The sequence below is a fragment of the Seriola dumerili genome, unplaced genomic scaffold, assembly GCF_002260705.1.
Source record: "Seriola dumerili isolate Sdu_G_001 unplaced genomic scaffold, Sdu_1.0 BDQW01001299.1, whole genome shotgun sequence".
In the NCBI taxonomy this organism is placed as follows: Eukaryota; Metazoa; Chordata; class Actinopteri; order Carangiformes; family Carangidae; genus Seriola; species Seriola dumerili.
The window spans coordinates 2,165,250-2,187,960 of record NW_019175554.1 but is presented as its reverse complement, the minus strand read 5'-3'; positions in this window follow the sequence as shown (position 1 = coordinate 2,187,960).

Sequence of the window (22,711 nt, the reverse complement as noted above, 5' to 3'; positions counted from 1 at the left end):
TCCTGGGAAAGTGACTGCTGTTTGGCTTGGCCCCCTGTCCCCTCTTCCAAAAGACTGTGAAATCACAAATTAAACGCTGCACCATCGTGAAGCAATTCAGCCTGATACGTCTTCTTCTCTTGTAATTGTTTGTTTATTGGACCCTGTTCAAAAGCAATATTGTGAAGGTCTCTGCAGGCTCTGGGAGCCAGCCTGTAAACTGGAGGAAGGTCACACCACGTCAGTTAGTATGAGAGAAAAGATAACAAAGACATAAACAAAGAAAGTTATGTCCCCATAACAAGAAGAGACAAAGATAAACGCATATTTTCTGGCATTCAAAAAACCTTTTACACGTATATTTATGTATGTATTGTCCACATAGTCTTCATAATTTGTAGGTCTGCTGTGTGAGCCTAAATGAGAGGGCAGATAGAAGTGACCTAACCAGCAATCACAAGCTGTTGAGGTGGTGGCAGCACAGACCACAATGATACTAACTGAACACAGGGGTCACGACCGAACTGACCTTTTAACCTTTTACTTCTGTGGTCCATTGTCCACTGTCATTCTAGTTCATTTGCCCATCCTTGCTTGTATTTTGTTCAGAGCTTTTTTCCACAATATGGGGAAGGTGGAGGGGGTGGAGGGTCGGGGGCATGGCCAAGAATAACATTTTAGTTAACGAGATGACAGAAAGAAGAGACTTTAAAGACCCGAGTGATACAGCGATTAAACAATTCAAGGCAAAAGGGGGAAAGGGCAGTTAAGGGCAGGAGCAACAGGAATGTGAGGTGAAGAGCAGTTATTCAATGTTGCAAGAAAAATGTAGTATTTGGTATTTTAATAAAAACATGATTTTGGTTGGTGATGATGCAGTCGATTTGATTCTTAGGCTCAGTGGAACTGTACCACATGAATCATTTAAAAGAAATTGTTTTCCAGGACGGAAACTTTAAAAAAAAAAAAATTAAATTAGCATGATTAGTCATTGACTACAAAGAAGTAAAGAAGTAAGTAAAGAACATAGATATATTTAGATGATTTGTTCTTATAATTTCCTTTAAACAGATAATAGTTTAGTGAAAATTTTATTTGATATTTGAAATTCACTGAACTGGCACAATTTGTAGCTGATACATCCATGAGCTAAAAGATAGATAGATGATAGATAGATAGATAGATAGATAGATAGATAGATAGATAGATAGATAGATAGATAGATAGATAGATAGATAGACAGACTGACATGAGCTTAGTGACAGCTGCAGGGTCTGCGAGCAGGTGTGATAGAGGAGACTAATTTAGCCATACACTTGTGGTGCTAACGAGACCACTTCCATGCGCGCACCACACACACACACACACACACACACACACACACACGCACACACACGCACACACACGCAAACGCACACACACACACACACACGCACACAACCAGGAAGGGTGGGAGGTGCTAGGGGTTGAGAACAGATGATTGCTGCTATGTCGTGTGTGTGTGTGTGTGTGTGTGTGTGTGTATGTGTGTGTGTGTGTGTGTGTGTGTATCCAGGCACACATGCCATATGGACCCACAGACACCTGTCAATTGAAGGTAGAAAAGAATGGCAATGACGTCTGATGAATAATTCAACTTAAAGACCAAGTTCGCCTGAACCTTCACAGTGAGCTGACTACATCTTACATCCTCTGTCACTCCACTCTTGGACCCACAGCACGGCAACTTTTTCTGGTTTAATAGATAGTAACTTTTCTTTAGGCCTGGTGCCATTAACAATTGCTAGTTTCCTTTCTGACAAACATCAGTTTTCTTTTCAATATTTCTTTCATCATTTCTTTTCAGTACATATGAATAAATAATTATGTGAAATATTATGTGTCTCATAAAGAAGTTAATGAAAACAAATGATTAATTCTGTAAAGGGAATCAACATTAATAAATGATGTAATAAAGAATCAACATGTTTATTCAAGGAACACTTTCTCTTCACAAACAGTTTGTTGCAACTAAACAGCGATTATTAAAATAGTCCTATACAGTACAGCCTTCAAGGTGTTCAGTCACATTCATTACATTCAGGTTTGCAAAATTAAAATAGTTATAGGTCTAGTCTTTTAATTGTATTTCCCTGGGATTACTTTTTGATACTCAAACTGGGCAAAGAATTTAAGAAAGAATTCTGTTCCCAGATGAAATGGTAAAAGCAATCTTGAAAATGAAAGATTTGCTTTTAATTATCCACAGTGAAAGCACAGGAAACAAAGTCTTATATTTATTTAATAGGATATTTATGTGATAAGATATAAAAAGACAAAATGGCTTTAACTTTCTTACTATTTCTTTCTTGTTTGCTCACAAGCTTAACTCTGCCAACACCTGACATAGTTATTCAGTTTTAAAGTTGGAAATCTGACATGGTCTGATTTCTTTTTTTATGTGAAATTTAATATATGTAATAGTTATTTTAGCATAAACCTGAATTTTCTGTACAGGCCTTAAAAACTCGCTTCTGATAGTGATTTGTTTTTTGCTCAGTCAGCCACGTCTTTTGTGTAGCATCACTCTTATATAAGCAATTAAACAAACATCGGTAAACTAACAAGTGCGAGGCTGCACATTAAATAGCTCGGTGGTAGTTCACAAACAGCTACAAGACACTCCGATTATGAGCGAATGGAAAGAAAATAAAACAAAAGGCCCGTGCATAGAATCCGTATTCAATCTTTGCCAGTTCACGACAATCCAGGGCCATACAATACATGCTAATGAGCTGTCATTGTTTGAAGCCTGAGCCATGGAAATGAGCACACACTGAGCTGCGATGTGTGAGATGAGTGTGAAATCTGATAGAGGAAACAGACAGACAGTAGGAGACTGAGCCCCAGGGCCCCGAGATCTCACTACAGCAGATATGCAGAATAGGGAGGAAAAGGTGTTGCTGCAAAGTACTATGTGCTACTGTGTGCATTTTGTGTGCAGTGTATGTGTGTGTGTGTGTGTCTGTGTGTATGTGTATGTGTGTGTGTGTGTGTGTGTGTGTGTGTGAGGGGTTAGCTGTGGATGGCAGATGTCAGACCTCTTAGCCCCACCCCCACTATGGGACCACCTGTTGGACCAAGGCCATCTGGAGGTTGGGCCTTCTCTACGGACTGATTCTTCGAGGGCCTGACCTAGTACGCTGACCAATGATACATGATCACATGACAGGAAACATCCCATGTGTCTAGTGTTCATCCTTCTTTCTGTTTGTCTGTCTGTCTGTCTGTCTGTCTCGTTCTCTCCATTAATGTCTTTATGTTTCTCCATTTCAGTTTCCCCCCTCCTGACTTCCTTTCTGTCAACTGAACATCCAGTGATAGTGGCAGGACAACCAAGATTAATACCACAAAACATACAAATATTACCCTTACTACCAGCTATACAGCGCTTTTATTAACTTCTTGTTTGTCCCATTGTTTCAAAATTTCAAAAAAATTACAGAGGATTTCAAATGGTAAATCTTCATGTGTGCAATTGTAAACTGCACAGAGTGAATGGAAAGTTAGATAGACATACAGAAACGAAGAAGAGGACGGGGTTCAGCGAGTGAGTCAGTTTCAAAGTCCTGGTATTGTGCATGTTGGCTCACTGTCACACTTACTGGGACATCTGAATACAACCTAGACCTGGTTAATGTTGTTAGTAAAATCTGTGCTTTTTCAGCTATTACCAGTCAAAATGTTATTGTGTCAATGGCTTAACTGCAAAAGTCCTCTATGGTCACTGGTTTGTGCAGCTGCTGTCTCTACCATGATGAAATTTTACCAAAAGTTTAACATATTCAGTTTGTATGCTATTCCTCGCATTTACTTTAAAAATAAATATTTTTTTCCCAGCAGGACAATCAATCAGAGTGACCATCAGCCTTAACCTACTTATCATTAATCTGTCTTCAATGAAATCTGTCTTCGCACAAGTTCCTTCCAGAACTGTTGAGTTTTTAAACTGAAATTTTTCACCTTGACATGTAAAGGGAGAGGAGAGGAGACCTCTGCTGTTGAGCTGAATGGCATTAATATTTTCCTTTATGGTGTGTTTTCATCGGCTTTCGAGGAATTTTTTTCCTCACACTAAACCTTCACACTCCAGATCGGAGAGAAGGATTATTGACAGGCCGGGGAGATTATAGAGACATCACACAGACAAGAGGATCCACTGTGATTCTGCCTTAATGGGTGATAAAAAAAAGGTGTGCATATTCTAAACAACTGTGCTAGCACTCTATAGGTGCTCATGTGGGAAAGGTGTGTGCAGATGTTTGCATCAACTTGAGGGACTCCACCTGTTAACATGAAACCTATGTGGTAGCATGTTGTTGCTGTAACTGAGAAAATGACTAGAAAAGACTGGATTGACACAGACGAGACAAAATCATGCTTCCTCATGGTATTGAACACAGTGTTATGACCACAAGCTGATCTAGGGGAAAGAGGAACAACATAAAACAGCAGAAACGTGTTTGAACCAAAACGGCAGGTCTCCCCTGGATTAAATAACACAACTCAACTCAGAGTAGAACAGGGAACTGAAATTTAACAAACCAAAACTTATGACCTTAACTTGACACAAGGTTATCAGAAAGCCACACATTAAATGCTAACAAATACAGCAAGAGCAAGAGGAAGCGAGAAAGAGAGGTGCAGCTCCTCTTTCCTTATACACTGCAAGTCCTCAGACGCACCCAACAATAACACGAGGGGGGGGGGGGGCAGAGAGCCCAAGGAGCAACACAGCACATCAACACTTTACACAATCAATTACATTCACCTATGGGGGGATGTTGTTTTAGTTTTACCTGATGGCCTCACTCTGCTCTCTTTATCCAGAGATCTTGGAGTGTGGAGTGGATTGGCTTTGCAATTGCAAGGTTGGTTGTTTCCCTGAGTTTCCCTTTGTCCACATGTTAGCATCTTTGAGTAAGAATTCGAACCATACATTTTTCCCAATGCACTGTAGCATTGTGTAGGTGAAAGAAATCGCACGCCTCAGCTATGTGAATGTAGTGTAAAACTAAACTGTAATCCCTCCAAGAAGTGTACATTGCAAAACACAGTGCGCACAAACTCTGGTTCAAAGTGCTTCTCCTACGCACCTTTCGGAGGAAAATCAAACTCTGTTTAGTGAAGTAGACGATACAATTAAATATACTGAGCATCATTTTCTCATCTTTGGACTTGAATTAAATTTACTAATGACCCCTCTTCTTATTTGAGTGTTGTTATTCCAAAGACAGAACAATAATGTAATTTTCTTTCACTCATTTAACAAATTGTTCTGAGCTATAGTCTGCAACCTTAAAGGTATAGTACAATATTTAGGAAATAAGGCTTTATTGTCAAGAGTTAAATGAGAAGATTGGTACCGCTCCCTTGTGCTACAGCCAGGAGACAGTTAGCTTAGTTTAGCATTAAACCTGACAAGGGGAAACAGCTAGCCTGACTCAGAAAGGTTTCAGAATCTTATTGATAAATGTTTCTCTTGTTATATATTTTTGTGTTGATAGTCTTCTCCCTGTGGAGTACTTCCTCACTGACGTTTTAACTCAAGTCAGCTACTGTAATATTGACAGACTGTTGGGGAGTCCATTGAGTTAAAATTCCCTTTGGTCAACGGGGCTTTTAATTTGGCATCCCTGCCGGGTAAGTTTGAATACCATTCACATCACTGTCAAAAATAAAACCAGATGTTGGGCTTCATGAATACCTTGTGAACAATGGCAAGAAATTTGAACGAATGTGCCAGAAAAAGGGCCATGGCTCTATTTTTTTTTTCCCTTTTAAGTGGCGAAAATAGGTTTCACGCGAAGTGGTGCTAAAGAGTCGGCAATTGAGAACATGCAAAGAGGGCTTTGTTATATGATAGGCATGCAATTATGTGGCATACATATTTTGATTTATTACAGGGGAGGTGACAAGCACAATGTTATCATTTTGCATGCTTGTAGTGTAGTGCATGCCCTATTTATTGGCACAGTATCTCATGCTCACATCGGTTACAAGATAATATGGACTATAATGTGTCAATGCTATAATGCAATTGAAAATCCTGATCAGGGAGAAATCGCTTGATGTCACACAACTGAAAATTGTTTTGCACATTTTAGATTAGTGATCTCCCACTCAAGAAGGAACAATAACAAGGATTTCTATAACAGCACTGCTGCATTTTGTCTTGACTCTGAGGTTTATCACAGTACCGACTGACTGCTTATGAAGCTGTCTGTGTCATGATATTCGCACACACATGCACTTAAGTGTTAGAGTGTACAAGCATATGTCTGTGTGTGTAACCATGCCTGCAAGTGTACTGTACATATTTGTGTGTGTGTGTGCCTGTGTGTGTGTATGTGTGTATGTGTATGTGTGTATATTATCGCTTGTCTATTTTGGGGTCATATTTGATAAGCCCTTGAGTGATGTGGCAAGATGAAGTGACAGTTTGTCAGAAAGCGGGTCATGGGGCAGTCACTGTGTAGGCGGCCCTCTGCGCCCGCGTACCGGGTATAATTAGGCACTCATTACCATATCAGTCAATTACCAACAACCATTCTGGCTGCTTTCTCTCAGGAATCTGCCCTTCTGGACACCAGCTCCGAAGAAGGACAGATTTTTCCTGGCTGCAGAAGTAATTATTTTTCCTGTCTTTCTCCCTCCTTCCCCTTATTATGATTGCTACTGGTAAAACAATGGCTTAGGTTTTGTTGTGTTGTGTTGCTGCGGGCACCATCTGTGGTGGTGAGGGGGAGGCACAACAATACCCGTCCATATGGTCAGGGCATCAGCAGCGGGCTATATCTGCTCATCAAGTCCTGTCATTGTCATCAGCCACTCTGCTCATACACTAGTCCATGTTCATCTGTCACACATGCACACACACAGACACAGAACTGACACAGCAAGATATGGTCGTATACTTATTTATGAGGGAAAGATGAGGTTGGATGAGCAGCTGTCCTGTTGAAGCATTTATAAATGTTCTCCTCGAACATTTCATTTAAAGAATCATTGCACAGAATTTCTTACCTGATTCCAATCTTTTGCCTGATCTTACTTTTCAAGGGACACTGCAATTCTCCCAAAAATATGTTATAAGAGGTCAAATGAGTCCCACTTTAATTTTTAAACTATATCATGATTTGTGATATCTTGTAATCAGTTTTCATCTGTACTAATGAAATAATTTGCCACCTCAACATCAATCCCAACCCGCAATCGTTGATTGGTGTTGGGAGCTTGGGGCTTTTTTAGACATACCCATCTGCTGTCTCGCACCTCCTAATCTGCAACACAGTGCGCGCGCACACACACACACACACACACACACACACACACACACACACACACACACACACACACACACACACACACACACACAAAGCCATAACTGGTGCCACCATACTGTTCTACATATATTTACTCAAGCAATACGCTTTTTTACCTTAACTTTGCATCTGTGTCAATGACTGTAGATAATAAAGATGAATAGAAATTTCATGAGATCAATCTTCATTTTTATTCATTTGCATGAGAAACCTGCCATACTGTGACGGACCAAATCCTTGACATGCTTCCAGGTTAGAGGCATGGCTCTGGCTGTGCTCAGCAGGATAATGAGAAGATGAAGAAGGCCTGGAAGAACACAGGAGAGAAAGAGAAGAAAGCTACATTATACATACACTGAAGAGAAAGGGCGTGTGAGGAGATGGTGTGATATGGATATTGGATACAACATACCAAATTAAGCATGTTATATTGAAAGAGGACATGGGGACCTGGGCTTGAGGAAAAACAGATTACTTGCGAGAGATCCAAAAGCGATAGAAAGAGATAGAGAGAGTGGGAAGGAGGGTAAGGGAAGGACAAAGCTGAAGGCATGTGAAAGCTGAGATAACCGGTTATCCCTGCATCATCTCAGTCTGCGTTTATCTTTGTCTGCCTCTTGCCGTATCTTTCCCCATCTTTGAGCCTCACCAAATAATAGAAACCTTGAAACAAAGCCCAGTGTGAATGTGGTTTTTAATTGGTCTTCAAAATCCATAATTAACACAGCGGCTTAACATGCACACAACACACTTCCTGCCATTACTTGCAGATTGCACTTGCGTTTTCGCATATGACACTTTGCACTGAGGAAAATTATAAATGTTGCATTTATTCCACTCCCAGCTAGATTTAGGCATGATTCATTTGGCGCCTTGTCTGATTAGATGACTAACCCACAATCAATTTTCTACAAAGTAATAAAATAAATCAAAGCAAAAGAAGTAAATAATGAATGCAGAGGTGTCAGGACATGAAGGGGACAAAAGGTCCGTAAGCTGAATATCAATGGTGACCCTGTTATGAGGAAATGAAGAGGGGTTTTATAAATCTTTACTTTGGCTGGTTTGTCTTGCTGGTAAGCAGGCAGGCCCGTATGGACAGGCTAATACTCAGCAGATCAAAGGGATTGGGATATTGTTTATAGGATCAGCTGAACAATGGGCAGGGGAGCCCTCCTCTCCACTCTCTATCTCTGTTTTGCCTCAGGCATTATAGAGGACTGCCCTGCGCCCCTCTCTCCCTGTACTCCTTCAATCCAAGACTTCTCCTCATCTTGACCTCTCCCATCCTGCTTTACACCCTCTGTTCCTGTCCTCCTGTCCTCTTGTGCCCCCCCCCACCCCCCAACCTTCCAATCTGTGCCCTTATCCTCTGCAGTCAGGGACAATTTCAGGGACTACTTGTCCTGATTGTTGTTGTTGACCAATCATCCTCCAGTGCTGTTTGCCCTCTGGTCACCTGGCCCCACACCACAGCAGAGGGGATTTCGGGCTGACAGTTGCCCCTGGCGAAGCGCAAAACAGACTGAGGGACAAAGTGGGTGATGGGATAGGAGGGGAGGAGATGGGGGTGGGGGTGAGGAGTTGCATGGCTGCTTCAGTCAGTTCCAGCCCTGGGAGACAGCTGGACTCCCTCTCACCTCCTGGCTTGTGGAGGTCAGCCCTGTTACCACAGCCACAAGGTCCAAATCCTTGGGCTGGAACATGACCAATGTCTATGGGATTTGGCCAAGAGAGAGGCCTACTACCACTGCCCAATTAATGTGGATCAGAAAACACCCCGGGACTACACTTCTATAGGTCACTAGTTTATCTGCAATGATTAGCATATTGTTGTTTACAAAGTAAATAATTGATGTCTAATTGCTGCAACATTTAATGAACAGAAAAAATACATATCATGAAAAATGAAAAGGATGTTTTAATTCTATGTCATTATCTAGATGAAATGTTATATGTCCAGAGATAACATCACAAGAAGACAAAAGACTTTCAAGGGAGGAGGGAAAAAAAGGAACACACAATGCACATGACACAGAATCAAAACCTCATAAAACTTCTTTTTCTGATAGTATCTAACTTTCTAGGAGAGCAGCACAAGCTTGGCAGCTGTGTTTTGCATCTCTGATTGTCTTACACATATTTCCTTTTTATCAAATTTCCTGAAAGGTGTAATTATTTCGGCCCCCTTGAAATATCCCCGGCGTGCTCGCTCGTGTTCGTGTGGTGCTCAGCACATATAATTTAATTTGAATTCATCACTCCCCCTCCTGTCAGTTAATATATTCATGACTTCCAATTCCCTCAGAGCTGTCCCACCACCTGGAGTGTCCTCCCTCATCTGTGTCACTCCTCCCCCCTCCTCCTCCCCCATGCTTCCTCCTCCTCACCCCTCTTGGCCCTGCGGGATCCCTGGGGGCCCATGAAGGGGTGTTAGGGCCAGGGTCACAGAGGCTGGGGGGCCCGCTGTCATTAGGGTGCAGTGGAATGTGTTAGCAGGGACCAGCTGGGACCAGCCAGCTCTGTCCCGGCCCTTCCTCTGCTGGTGCTGCTGGTGTTAGTGCGTATGTGTGTATGTGTATGTATGTGTGTGTGTGTGTCTTCCGTATGTTTGTCAGTGACGGTGGTAGCACTAGGGAGACGGTGACACCTGCAAATAACAGTGATGAGATGGCAGAGATGGGTTTTCACACTGCTGAACTCAGTGTTATTCTGCAACATCTTCTGTTTTTCAAAAAGGCTCAACTGAGAATAGCGGAGTATGGATTTGTTAGCCGTGTTCATATCTCTATTTTTGAATCATAGCTTTGACGGATCCAGGGTTGAAGTCTCCAGATTCATATCCAAGATTCACATCTGTATTTGATGTTTGGATTCACCAACAAAAGAAGCTCACAGCAACATCAGCAGTCTGACTATTGTTGGACTGAGGACATATTTCAGCTTTGCAAGGTAGAAAAGTGAAAGATTATGAATACTGTTTGGATGACAGTGAAACGTTTTCATGTTTCATCAGTGTGACGTCCTCCTCCTCCTCTTTGGGAAAAAAGATGCATTATTTATCCTCTGCCAAAATATTACATCATTCAATAAAATGCTAACTGAGTAGTCATGTTCCTTTGCAATTCCGTGGGAGAAAGGACCAAGCTCCAGCTTCAAAATGCTCCTCTCCTCCTTTCATATTCTCTCTATCTTTCATGTTGCACCTCTGTACCAGCCTCTCGACCGACACTGACTGAATATGTCCCTTCTGTGTGGTAAATATTTCATGGTGGGGGCAGCTCGAAGTTTGATCATTGCAGGGTGCCGGTGTAGGAGTTCAAAGGAGACTGCGGGTCCTCTGACAGCCAGCCAGAACAGAGTGAAGGAGGAGGAAGAGAGACTGGGGGTAAGACAGGAGGTGGGGGAAGAGGAGAGAAGGCAAGTGGGGAGGGGGTGAGGGAGTAAGGGAGGGAGGCACTGCTGCCTGCTCAGTTTAAATTCAGCACCACCAATTTCCTGGACAGCTCCCTCAGCTTTCAACAAAGTGGAAAACAAGAAGTTATGCTGTTTTTTTCCTGGAAAATTTTGAACCAATTTCTGTATTGAGAGAACATGTATTTTTATCCATACACAATAGTACATAATTACATAATTGAGAGAGCGAGAGCAACAGACAGATTCTTCATGCAAGTCATTATGAGCAAATGTGTATATACATGTGTGTGTTACCCATACATGAGCATACTCAGCTTGCAGTGTGTTAGTATATGTGTGTGTGTGTGTGGGGGGGTTCATTATCAATCAAGGCCCTTCCCTTAGTACGCGAGCTGCTCACACTCCATGGCTTAATGACTGAAAATGAGCCGTAATTATGGGCTGTCAGTCCAGTCCCTGGCACCCCCTCTGCTCCTCCATCTCATGGGTCCATGTCCTCCCCTCTGCTGCACCACACCCAGACAGCCATCACTTACCACCATCACTTATGATATATATTTGAATTGCCTGCTGTGCCCCTACACAACCCCTCTTCTGTTATTAGACAAATATAGCATGATAAAGAAATATATATACATACAAACAGACAGACCCAAACATGTGTGTGTTTGTGTGCGTGTGTGTGTATGTATGTATATATATATATATATATATGCTTCCTGTTTTCCTGCTATCCATCTCGTCTTTTTCTCTCTCTCACCCTCCCTTCCTCTTGCTCTGTGCACTTAAGCTCATCGTTATGCAGCGTGTGGTTTATCAGAGCTGATGATGAATTTGTTTATGAGTGGAGAGAGCTGATTTCCCCTGAGTGGTCTTTCTCGCTCTCTCTCTTTCTCTCTTACTCTTTTTCTTTTTCTCTTTCTCCTTTTCTGTGAATCAGTCCATCCAATCAAAGAGAACTCCCAACCCCTCCAGCCCTTTCCACCCCTGCAGGGTGCTTCACCATTCTGACATTTGGATTTAATTCCAGCCAGCCCTGAGCTGGAGGGGTCACTAACCATTGGACTATACAGAGGGACATGCAGATATGATTGAGATCCTGATTTACTCATAACAATATTTAGAATGTGGTGAATTGTTTGCACAACACTGCCAGCTGAATCTCTTTAATCACGCTCTGTAGTTGTGTTAATGTCGTCTTTTCCCTCCTGCAGCAGCAACTGTGAGATAAAGCACTAGGTTGTACAATGAATGGATTGCAGGCTATACACAGACACAAACATGGACAGACACAGTCAAAGAAACCCACATTTAACAATAGAATCCAACTGTGTCCTGAAAGCTCTCATACATGAGTAATGTGTTGCTTGTTTAAGTCTTCAGCATCTCATGCAAGATGGCAAGTTTAAAAATGTAGGCATGTTGGTGCTACAGACAATACAAACCATCTTGTCTGACAGGTCCCCCTCCTGGGCCTTTCAATATAAGCATGCTGTTTGAAATCTGCCTGCATACACACATGTACTGCATGCATATACACAGGCGCCTTCACACACACACTAATATCCCTGTTGGAGGTGGTGGAAGTGCCAGCTATTATCAATTAATCTTTGCTGTGTTTTTTCTCTTGCAGAGAGTGGTACCATATGGTTCTCTGTCAGCTACTGCTTTTAATTTACTCCTTGCGTCTGCTGTGAAAACATCCTATCTAAATTGCTGATTGGATAGAGGGAGTATAGGGAGACATGAAGGAGAGCACTGCACTGTACACATATTACACTGTATGTATAATACATGTCTTATTGTGCCTGCAATAAGTCATACAAAATATGAGTTTGCACAGACTAAATTTTGTACTACCTCTCCTACATTACACTACACACCAATGTGCAGATGCCGTGAGCATGACGGTTTTGCTGTAGGAAAGCATGCACAATAACCCTCCCTTTCATGTAGCCTACAAATAATAATAAAAAAAGTAATGAAAAATTTACGAAACAATATATTTTTTTAATTGATCAACTCCAAGTCCCACAATGCATTGCACAAAAAGGTGGTCAATATTTTTGTCAATTGTTGACAGTGATAAGACATCTCAGAAAAAAAAAAATTGCATGTAAAATTATTTTTTTTACCATTTCTGTTTGTGAAATTTGTTTTGCGATGGCATCCCAAACTTGCACTTTGACTGGTATGCATGTATGATTTTTAACTGAACTACTATTGTGGTGACAGAGTCTGAACTACTTGTTTAGAAAGAAGCTACTGTTTTAGTTGATACGCTAAGACTAACACACCTACATTTGAAGTTGTGATGAATTGTCCAACACTGTGAACTGAGAAAAGAGTAGAGATATAGTTTTGCAAGACAAACATACCTTCAATACCTACAGAATGAGGACAGAAGCTGGAAGTAGGCGTTAGTAATTCTAGTCATTTTTTCAGCTGCCCCTTAGTAATAAGACTTAATGATCCTGTACTGTACAATACTGGAGCAAGAAAGCAACTGACACTGTAAAATTTCTTTAACTAACACTATTCTGGCAAACAGTACAAGGCCAAGACTGTAACACATGGGATAGGTAGAAACAGTGCATTCAAAAAGTATTCAAACCTCTTCAAGTTTTTAACATTTTGTTATGTTTCAGCCTTATGCTAAAATAAAATCAATCTACAATCAATACCCGATAAGAAAAAGTGAAAACACAATTTTTGAAAATGTTTTAAAAAGGGTTAGGGTTAACACAAAGCACATTGAGGGCATTTACTACTTAGTTGAAACACCTTTGGCAGCGATTACAACCTCGAGTCTTCTGGATATAACACAACAAGCTTTGCACACAATGATTTGTGGATTTTCTGCCATTCTTCTCTGCAGATCCTCTCAAGCTCTGTCAGATTGGATGGGGATCGTCAGTGCACAGATATTTTTAGGTCTTGACTGGGTTCAGTCAAGTCAGGGCTCTGACTGGGCCACTCAAAGACATTCACAGAGTTGTCCATAAGCCACTTCTGTGTTGTCTTGGCTGTGTGCTTAGGGTTATTGTCCAATTGGAAGGTGAACATTTGGCCCAGTCTTAGGTCCTGTGCTCTCTGTACTCTGTACTCAGCTTTCCTTCAACCTTAACCAGCTTCCCTTTCCCAGCTGCTGAAAAACACCCCCACTGCATGATGCTGCCACCACCATGCTTAACCATTGGGATGGTATTGGGCAGGAGTTGAATGGTGCCTGGTTTCATTCGAACATGACACTTAGAATTGAGGCCAAACAATTCAATCTTGGTTTCATCAGACCAGAGATCACTGTTCCTCAGAGTCCTTTAGTAGCTTTGTAGCAAACTTTCACTGAGGGGACCTCAGGCACGTGTGTGCCTTTCCAAATCATGTCCAATTTAATTGAATTTACCACAGGTGTGCTCCAATCAAGGTGGAAACATCTCAAAGATGATGAGCTAAATTTCAAGTGTCATAGCAAAGTATGTGAATACTTATGTCAACGTGATATTTCGGTTTTTCCTTTTTAATTATAAATATATTTGAGTATAGATTGATGAGGAAACATTTTTATTTCAGGTTATGACAAAATGTGAAAAATAAACTGAAGGGATCTGAACACTTTCTGAATGTACTGTAAATGCAGCAATGCCAAAATTACTACAAGGTCGAATACTGTTCCTGAGAGCTTGGTGTGGCGATCTCTCAATGCTTGTCAGAATAATACTGCTAACTCTTATGCATCTGCTTGAGTGCGAGCAAAAATGATTTGATCAACAACTACAACAAGTATGTTTGAATGACTCTAGCTTCTATAAAGATTAACATCCACAATAAAAGCAGGGGAGAATTAACAAATTTTCCTACCTTATAAAATTTGGCTGAGTGGCCATTCTGTTCAAATTCAGTTTTCCTCACCATCACAGCTTGTAATAATTAGTACAGCTAGATGTGAATAGCTCAAGGTTACTTACGTCCAACTGCACGGGAGTGCGATACACTTCTTAGATGTTTTCTGAAGTGCTAGCAAATCCATGGGGGTTGGGGAGCAGAGCCTTTTTCTCCGCCCTGCTGTGTGTGGGTGTAAAAGGGGTAGAGGTGAAGATGGAGAGGTCCTCTCTGTTGTGGAGGAGGGGTTAAGGACAGATGTATGTGTTTTTTTTTTCCTGGATGTGAAGGTCTCTGGTGGGAAAGGGAATATGTGGGTTGGAGTGATGGTAAGGTGAATTTCAGTGTGTGTGTGTGTGTGTGTGTGTGTGTGTGTGTGTGTGTGAGGCATGGTGTGCCTGTGTGTGATGGATGAGGTGTGCTCATGTGGTCTCTCACCACAGATATTATGGTCAAACAGACAATCCATCAGTGCATATTGGACCAGAGGATTCTTCCACACCCACCAGCCCTGTGCACTGCAAAGTAGTATTGTAGTGTACCCTCTATACACTTTCTAAGAGTGATAAAAACTGTATAGTATGTCAAATGCTTCTCTACAAGACACATATAATGCAAACATTTATTTCAAATATTCATACATTTAGCTAATATTGCAATAAATTACAAAAAAGCTTAAATCTAAGACCACCAATGTAGTAGTGAGCCAATAGAAAAGGTGACCGCATGCTCTGCCACAAAACCTCAACAAAAGATGCAATGACATATTGTTATCTTTGGAATACTCATTTGTCAGGCAGACATGAAAAAGACGAGAGTAGTGAATCAGTAAAAGGATGTTGTATCTCCAAAAGAGAATAGATAAATAAATATAATAAAACCCAAAGTAAAACTAAAGTGTTTTTTTTCCATTTCTTTGCTCTTGGTTACTCAGTTAAAGTAGATTTGCAAATGACTCCATATTTTGAAAAAATATTCCACATAAATATTTAAAAATTGCAGATATTCTGATTTCTAAGATTTGGAGTAGAGATTTGAAGATCACTCTGTAGTAGTTATCCCTAATGCTCTTTAATACAGACCATAATTGTCTTAGAAGTTATTTGGAAGCATTATTTTGTACTATATATTTCTTTTATTTGGTTTCAAAGCAAGAGCCAGTAAACAAACATGCAAGTACTGTACAACTGCCTTGATAATGAAGCCTTCTGAGAGAGAGCATGGAAGCCAGCAGCAGTGTCGTTAGGAGCGAGCCCGGCCGCTGAGTAGTGCTCAGGTGCCTGGTGGTGAAGGCCAATCATCACAGGGTTGGCTCTGCCTAATGAGGGGATCTCCATGATCCAGTATCCAGGACAGGGTACCCTGACCCTCATTCACCAGTCCTCCCAGCTCCAGGCACCAGCTGTGACCATGCCCTACTGGTACACGATGAGAACTAAGGAGGATACATGCTCATGTTACATCAAGTTGACCTTATCTCATATAGTCTCTCAGAAGCAAGAAATTATATTTTGATAGTGATTTCAAGGCTGGTGTTCTTTTTTTTTTACTTAAAAAAAAACTGGCTATATGGGGCCTTACCTCTAGATAAAATTATTTGCTGCTCATTGTTTTTGCACTAAAAACTTCATCATCATGTATCACATTTTTAATTTGAAATTTTGAAGTTCATGTTTCAATTTATTTATTTATTTATTGCCACCTGAAAGTAAAAACATGCCACTCTTTTAAAAATAATAAAGACGGCAGGTGACAAACCTAATAAATATCCTGCATCCAGCATCCATCCATCCATCATCATCATCCAACATTGGGCTGACATTGGGCAAGGGCGGGGTACACCCTGGACAGGTCACCAGTCCATCACAGGGCCGACATACAGAGACAAACAACCAGTCAAGCTCACATTCACACCTATGGGAACTTTAGACTCACCAGTTAAGCTATTGTGCATGTTTTTGGACTGTGGGAGGAAGCCGGAGTACCCGGAGAGAGCCCATGCAGGCACAGGGAGAACATGCAAACTCCACACAGAAAGGCCACAGGCCCGGGGATGGAACCCAGAACCTTCTTACTGTGAGGTAACAGCACTAACCTCTGTCTACCGTGCCGTCCTGCATCCAGCATGCGGTACAAAATGAGGAAATATGATCTAGATGCTGGCAACAGCCATAACTCTAAATGACACCACCCACAGCAAGTTAAATGTGTACGAGAAGGTGGAGTTCTTCTGCTCTCTCCTTTATATCATGTTGTCAGGTTTCTGTATGATAAACTAAAGTACCAAAAGAGTGATTAAAAAACATGAAAACATATACATGAATAATTGCAGATTTACAAGACCTGAAAACAAACAAACATGTTTTTGATTTTCATTGAAAGTCACAGGAGGAATCAAATTGAGTCAGACAAATTAATTAATTTCAGCGTGCTATCCATTCTGTGCAAGGTTTTATAACTAACCTTGCAACTACTGTATTACAAAAAGGGCTGGTATTTTTGTTCTTAAATGGGAATGTCAGATGCTTTCTAAAGCAGAGAACCTTGAGGTGTTTCAGTGTAGGGACTTCATTATACCATTCTGAGCATTCTCTTCTGTTCAGAAATGTAAGATTTATTCACCATTCACTGTGTTCTCTTTTAATCAAAACTGGAATTACTGCAGCAAAACAACAACTTTTACCACAGTACGTGAATACAGTGAGAACGACTGTGTTTGGCTGTGTGCAATCCACAAATTCTTGTCAGTGTCATTGTGTGTTTGTGTGCATGTGACCAATTTCGATCATTCACATTCCGATGAATTTTCAAAGAGTACCTATAAGACAAAACAGGTTGTTTGTCAGTGCCTTCCAAAACCACCCAAGTGAAAAAAAAAAAAATGTTTTTAAAAGACAGAAAGGGGGCATGTCATTGCCAATCTCTAACCTCCAATGTCCTGTCATCTCTGCAGTGCAGACAGTATCCAAAAACATACCCAACTTCTTGGTTAAGTTAGGGAGGTTTCTAAGGGAGTTTTTCCTCCCCACTGTCACAAAGTGATTGCTCATTGTGGGAACTGTTGGGTTTCTCTCTATGATATTGAAAGGTCTTGACCTTACTCTGTAAAGTGCCTTGAGATAACATTGGTTATGATTTGGCACTATACAAATAAAACAGAATTGAATTGAAAAAGCTCTGCTACTCTACATACTCTGTCTTGAGGTCTAGGTGCTATAAATACTGTGAAAGTATCAAAAGGCTCGATCCATGGAGAAATGCACACTGCCAATCAGAAACTGTCCATCAGCTATAGAATATCTTACCTAAACTGTGTCCCAATTCAAGGTCCGCAACCTTCAGTGGACGCAGCCTACGAAGGTGTGGCCCTTTGTAGCCATCATGTACCGCCAAGACTGAACCGACATGAGACCACGGAGGATTTTCACTTTACGTCAACAGCTGTGCCCACTCTTAACTCCTGTCGCCCTGCGACCTTGACAACACATGACTTCTTTTCACAAAAACTTGTTTTAAGTTGGTTTCAACAGTTGTGCCGTCAGCTGTTGAAGTGAGCAGAAACACAACATTTACATTGAGAAGTCTAATTCGTGGGCTCTCTGTCGGTGCTGTGTGCTGTCATTACCTATGCGCTATGAATCGTGGATGAGTTGGGCCACGAAGGATCCATCTGTTGGATCCTTCACCGCCCAGGAGAAGAAAGCTGCAATTCTGGGCCCTTGTACTTATACAAACACTGACATTTCTGTAGTAGCAAAACAAACAGCGAGAACAAACAGTATAATGGTACAGAGGTTTAATATAATGAGTATAAGCTACTTCTATATTAGAAATAATAAGAAAATGTAAAGAAATATAAATGGCTGTATTATAGCTTCATCCACCTTTACTGCACAAGAAAAACCTTATCATTTCTCAGAGCAGATATCGATTGGGTACTGGATTATGATTTAATTATCTTATTGGCAGTGAGAGAACATAATTTCTTTAATCATCGTCAATATCAAGCTGGGAGATAGAAAACAAGTACATCAAATAATGCTAGAATTAGCAAATGTCACAAATTCCTACTCAATATTTATCGTTGTGGGGAGTTTTTTGGCATTTATTTGTTAAGAGTCATTATTTTTCTGTGATTTTAAGATGCTGGCATTAGATGTAAATTACGTTGTCACTGAATGTATTCGAATGTTTGGCAGAACACTCTCAATATTCTCCAATATAGTCAAGTTCATCAATACCTCAACCGGTCCACCTAATATAATAGGAGGACAACGCAGAGTGTATCAACTTAATCACAAATACAAAAGATCATTCAGAATAGTTTCTGAATAAAAGCAACACAAAACTGAGCAACTCTTTCACAACGGATATCTAACCATACCGAGCCCTGGCAATTTGAATAGTAATTGATCAGTATGCAAACAAGTGCCTCATATACAAATGCAGTGTGAAATACATATTTGATCACACACCGAGCTGGATCTGAAAAAAAGATGACCCTGATGATGTGGTGTAGGATTTATTTTGCCTGCTGAATGAATGCATTCAGCAGGCAAAAGAAAAAAAAAAAAAATCAGTTTGTTTTGTACTAGCTGGGGCCGCTGGTCTTAAAATCAAATTAGCAAAACAAATCAACCATATGATGCGCAGGCTTGCTGATTGCTGCTTTTTTTTTTTCTCCCTTCTTTTTATTGGCATTTTTTCTCTCCTTCTCTCCTTTCCTCCTGAAGTTGCAGCTTTCTCACCACGAGGGTCCCTGTGGACCGGACCAGATGTTCCAGGCAGCACACTTCCCCACTCTCTGCCTCATGGAATATTCATGGGCAACCAGGCACCGCAGCACAGCACAGCACCGCGCCGCACAGACCAGAGACCACTTATTTATTTATTTATTTATTTCATCACCCTGCTGCCTGGCTGTCTAATGCACAACAACGGTTCAACATACAAGAGCGTCTTCTTACCTTCCGGTTTCTCTCAGTCACTCACCACATCCTTTTTCAATTATAGTGGATCTTTTCATTGATGCAACAAATATGCCTTGCTCCTTATCTGTGGGTATTTTGATGGGTCCTATTCTCTTGTGCCCTTCCTTCCTAGTTTTTTACCCTTTCCCTTCTACTCTTTCTTTCTTTCTCTCTCTGCCTCACTTTTATTAGGCAGATGGGTGGGGAGTGAATGGAGTGTTGAATAACTGATGTTTGTCTGTGAAGCCTAATGGTAGTGCTTAAATACAATGCCATTATTTACAACCCTGCCTAATGCATTGGGACACTTAAATTCTTTGTTTGGTGGTGATAATTGGGCTAAATGCTCTACAGTAATGCATCCTGTTGGGCTGTTAGTGACATGTTTTCCATGATGGATCGGCTGTTTGGTTGTTGTTTGGACAGAGGTTTGGAGGCCATTACTTATAAGCAGACGCCCAACTACCATTAATGATTTGCCTCACTGGCCAAATAATGACACGAGGAACCTGGAAACATATTGTTCTTCTAACCTTCATTCGCTTGAAATAGAGTGGTCATCCCCCCACCCCCCCAAAAAAAAAAAAATCTCTATTTAAGGAAGTCAGGGTCAAGAGTAGAAGGTGAGAGAAGGGCTGAAGGAAGGATAAAGAGCTCATTTTCAAAGCAGTGCAAAGACAAACCAGCTTTCTGGGTACAAAAGGAGACAAGGAGGCAGAGAGCCAGGCGGTACCTCTGCTCCACTTGACTGCGGTCCAAAATGACAGCTGACGGCTGCCGCGCAGACATCATGGATGAGCAGATGTGGCGGCAGCTTTCCAAGTGCAGCAACACTTCATCCCTCCACTCTTACTCTCTATTCCCCTCTCCTTCTCCTCCTTCTGTTTCTTCTTCTTCTCTGCCTTCACATAGATGCTCTGCATGCCCGTCTGTCCATTCGTCCCTCTACCTTTTCTCTTTGCTTGTGGCTGTCTCTCTCTCACTTGTCTCGTCTCCTCTTCTTGCTGACTTATTTGCTCACCTTTAACCCTTAGGCTTTCCTGTTTTATTTCCCTGTGCAGTGACAATTGTGAAAGAGCCACCAAGTGGAGGTTTGTCTTTAAAAAAAAACTCTTCTGATGCCAAGCAGTTGTTCAGTTTCAGGGACTGATTTCTATGCAGTCTCCCAGCATGCACCTGTGGTAAAGAGATTATTTAGCTCTCTCCCAGCTGAGGCGCAGCTGACTACTCTCTGGCCCACATCCGGGACTATTTCCACTCCAGATAATCAAATTGCTTTTACATCATCTGCTAATTAAAAGCTAATATAATTCTTCAATTATTAGCTCCTCTAAACATTTAATTTTTATCATTTGGCTGAATACTACCATGCACGTCCTTCTCTTTCCCTGATTTCTTACTTTCATTTTCTCTCCGTCTCTGCAAGCGTGCGTATCTGGATCTACCATCTCTCTCCAGGTAGACTTTATTCCGATCACTCGATGTTTATGGTCTCCTCTGGTCCAGGAGATAGTAATCCCCACACAGCAGCAGGGAAAGAAAAGCAGGGATCCACAGCGGGATGAGTTTATCAGGAGTGTAGGTCAACTAGGCCAGTTAATAATGCTGTTATCTTGGAGGCAAGGAGGAAAGGGAGGGGGGGGGGGGCAAGAAGAGTGGAGATGCGGGGTAAGAGAGAGAGAGAGAGGGAGGGAGGGAAGGGTGCAGAGAGATAATAAAAGTAAATAAAAGAAGAAAAATAAGGAGTGAGAGGGAGGGAGGTACAGCGGAGGGAGGACAAGAAGTGCAAGAGGGAATTAGTCCATGGTTCAAAAGGAGCTGTGCCCACAGAGAGAGAGCCCTGCTGGGTCTATGCAGCGGGGGCAGGTGGCAGTCTGGAGGGCTGTGTGTATGTGTTGGTTGGTGTGTACGCGTGCATGTGGCTGTGTTTCTTTGTGTACAGTATGCAAAGGCAGGTCTGCCATATTCAATATTCCTGTCAGCCTGGACTTAGAATACCAAAACAACCTGTCTGGGAGTATACAGATGCTCCTGCCTCTCCACACCTTCCTACCTCTCCTCCTCCTCCTCCTCCTCCTCTGCTCTGTTTTCTCCCTTCGCTCTTCTCACACATATGGTCCACCGTTTCGAGTGCTATTCCTCTGACAAAACTGATATTTGTTTCTAATGGGGATTTAAGTTTGAATAAAACATTTGTTTCAAGAGATCATTGATGTGTGCTAATAGAAAAATCGCACTACCGCTGCATTTTGTCTAAAGCCACATAGATCTGTGCAGTTGCACAGATGTTGGCTGTTGTAACAGAGACAATTTACACATTTTGATCTCTGTCAGTGCTGGTGAGTGGAGACAAAATGCTGTCTGTTGCTGAAGGCACAACTTTGCAGAGATAAGAAAGTAACAAGGTTTGCAATCTCTTGTGTAAAAACTGAAAAAAAAAAAAAATCACTCAGATGTGTTTTGGGCTTCTATCTGCTGTGGATTTGAACAGGGGGTAAACCCCCCCCCCCAAAAAAAACACAACATCGTAACATTTCTGTGGATTTCTCTTCTCTGCTCCCTCTCACATTTAGACAAACCTCATAAGATATGCTTGTAGTGTTGAGAAGAAGGCATGCTCTGCAGAACAAATGGTGTTAATTTGCCGCGCCTCTCTGAAGCTGCACATTAGAGAGAAGCCTTCAGGGAGAGAGGGAGGGGAGGGAGGAGACGTGGGGTTGAGGGGGTGGCTGGGGGTGGCGGAGGTGGGGAGAGGATGGAGGGTGGAGGAGGAGGAGGCAGCAGCTGTGCTGGAATTAATGTCTGCATGCCAAATTAGAAACACCATGCATCTCCGTCAGAGATTCACAGAAAAAAAAATTAGGGAAGGCACGGAGGGAGAGGGAAAGAAACAGAAAGAGAGTGACAGAGACAGACATAAACATAAAAGATACAGATAAAGATAGATAGATAGATAGATAGATAGATAGATAGATAGATAGATAGATAGATAGATAGATAGATATAAGATAGATAGATAGATAGATACTGTACAAAGATTGATTGATCTAATAAAAAACATTTAATCCTCGTTTATCACTTTGTCTTTCCACAGTGTGA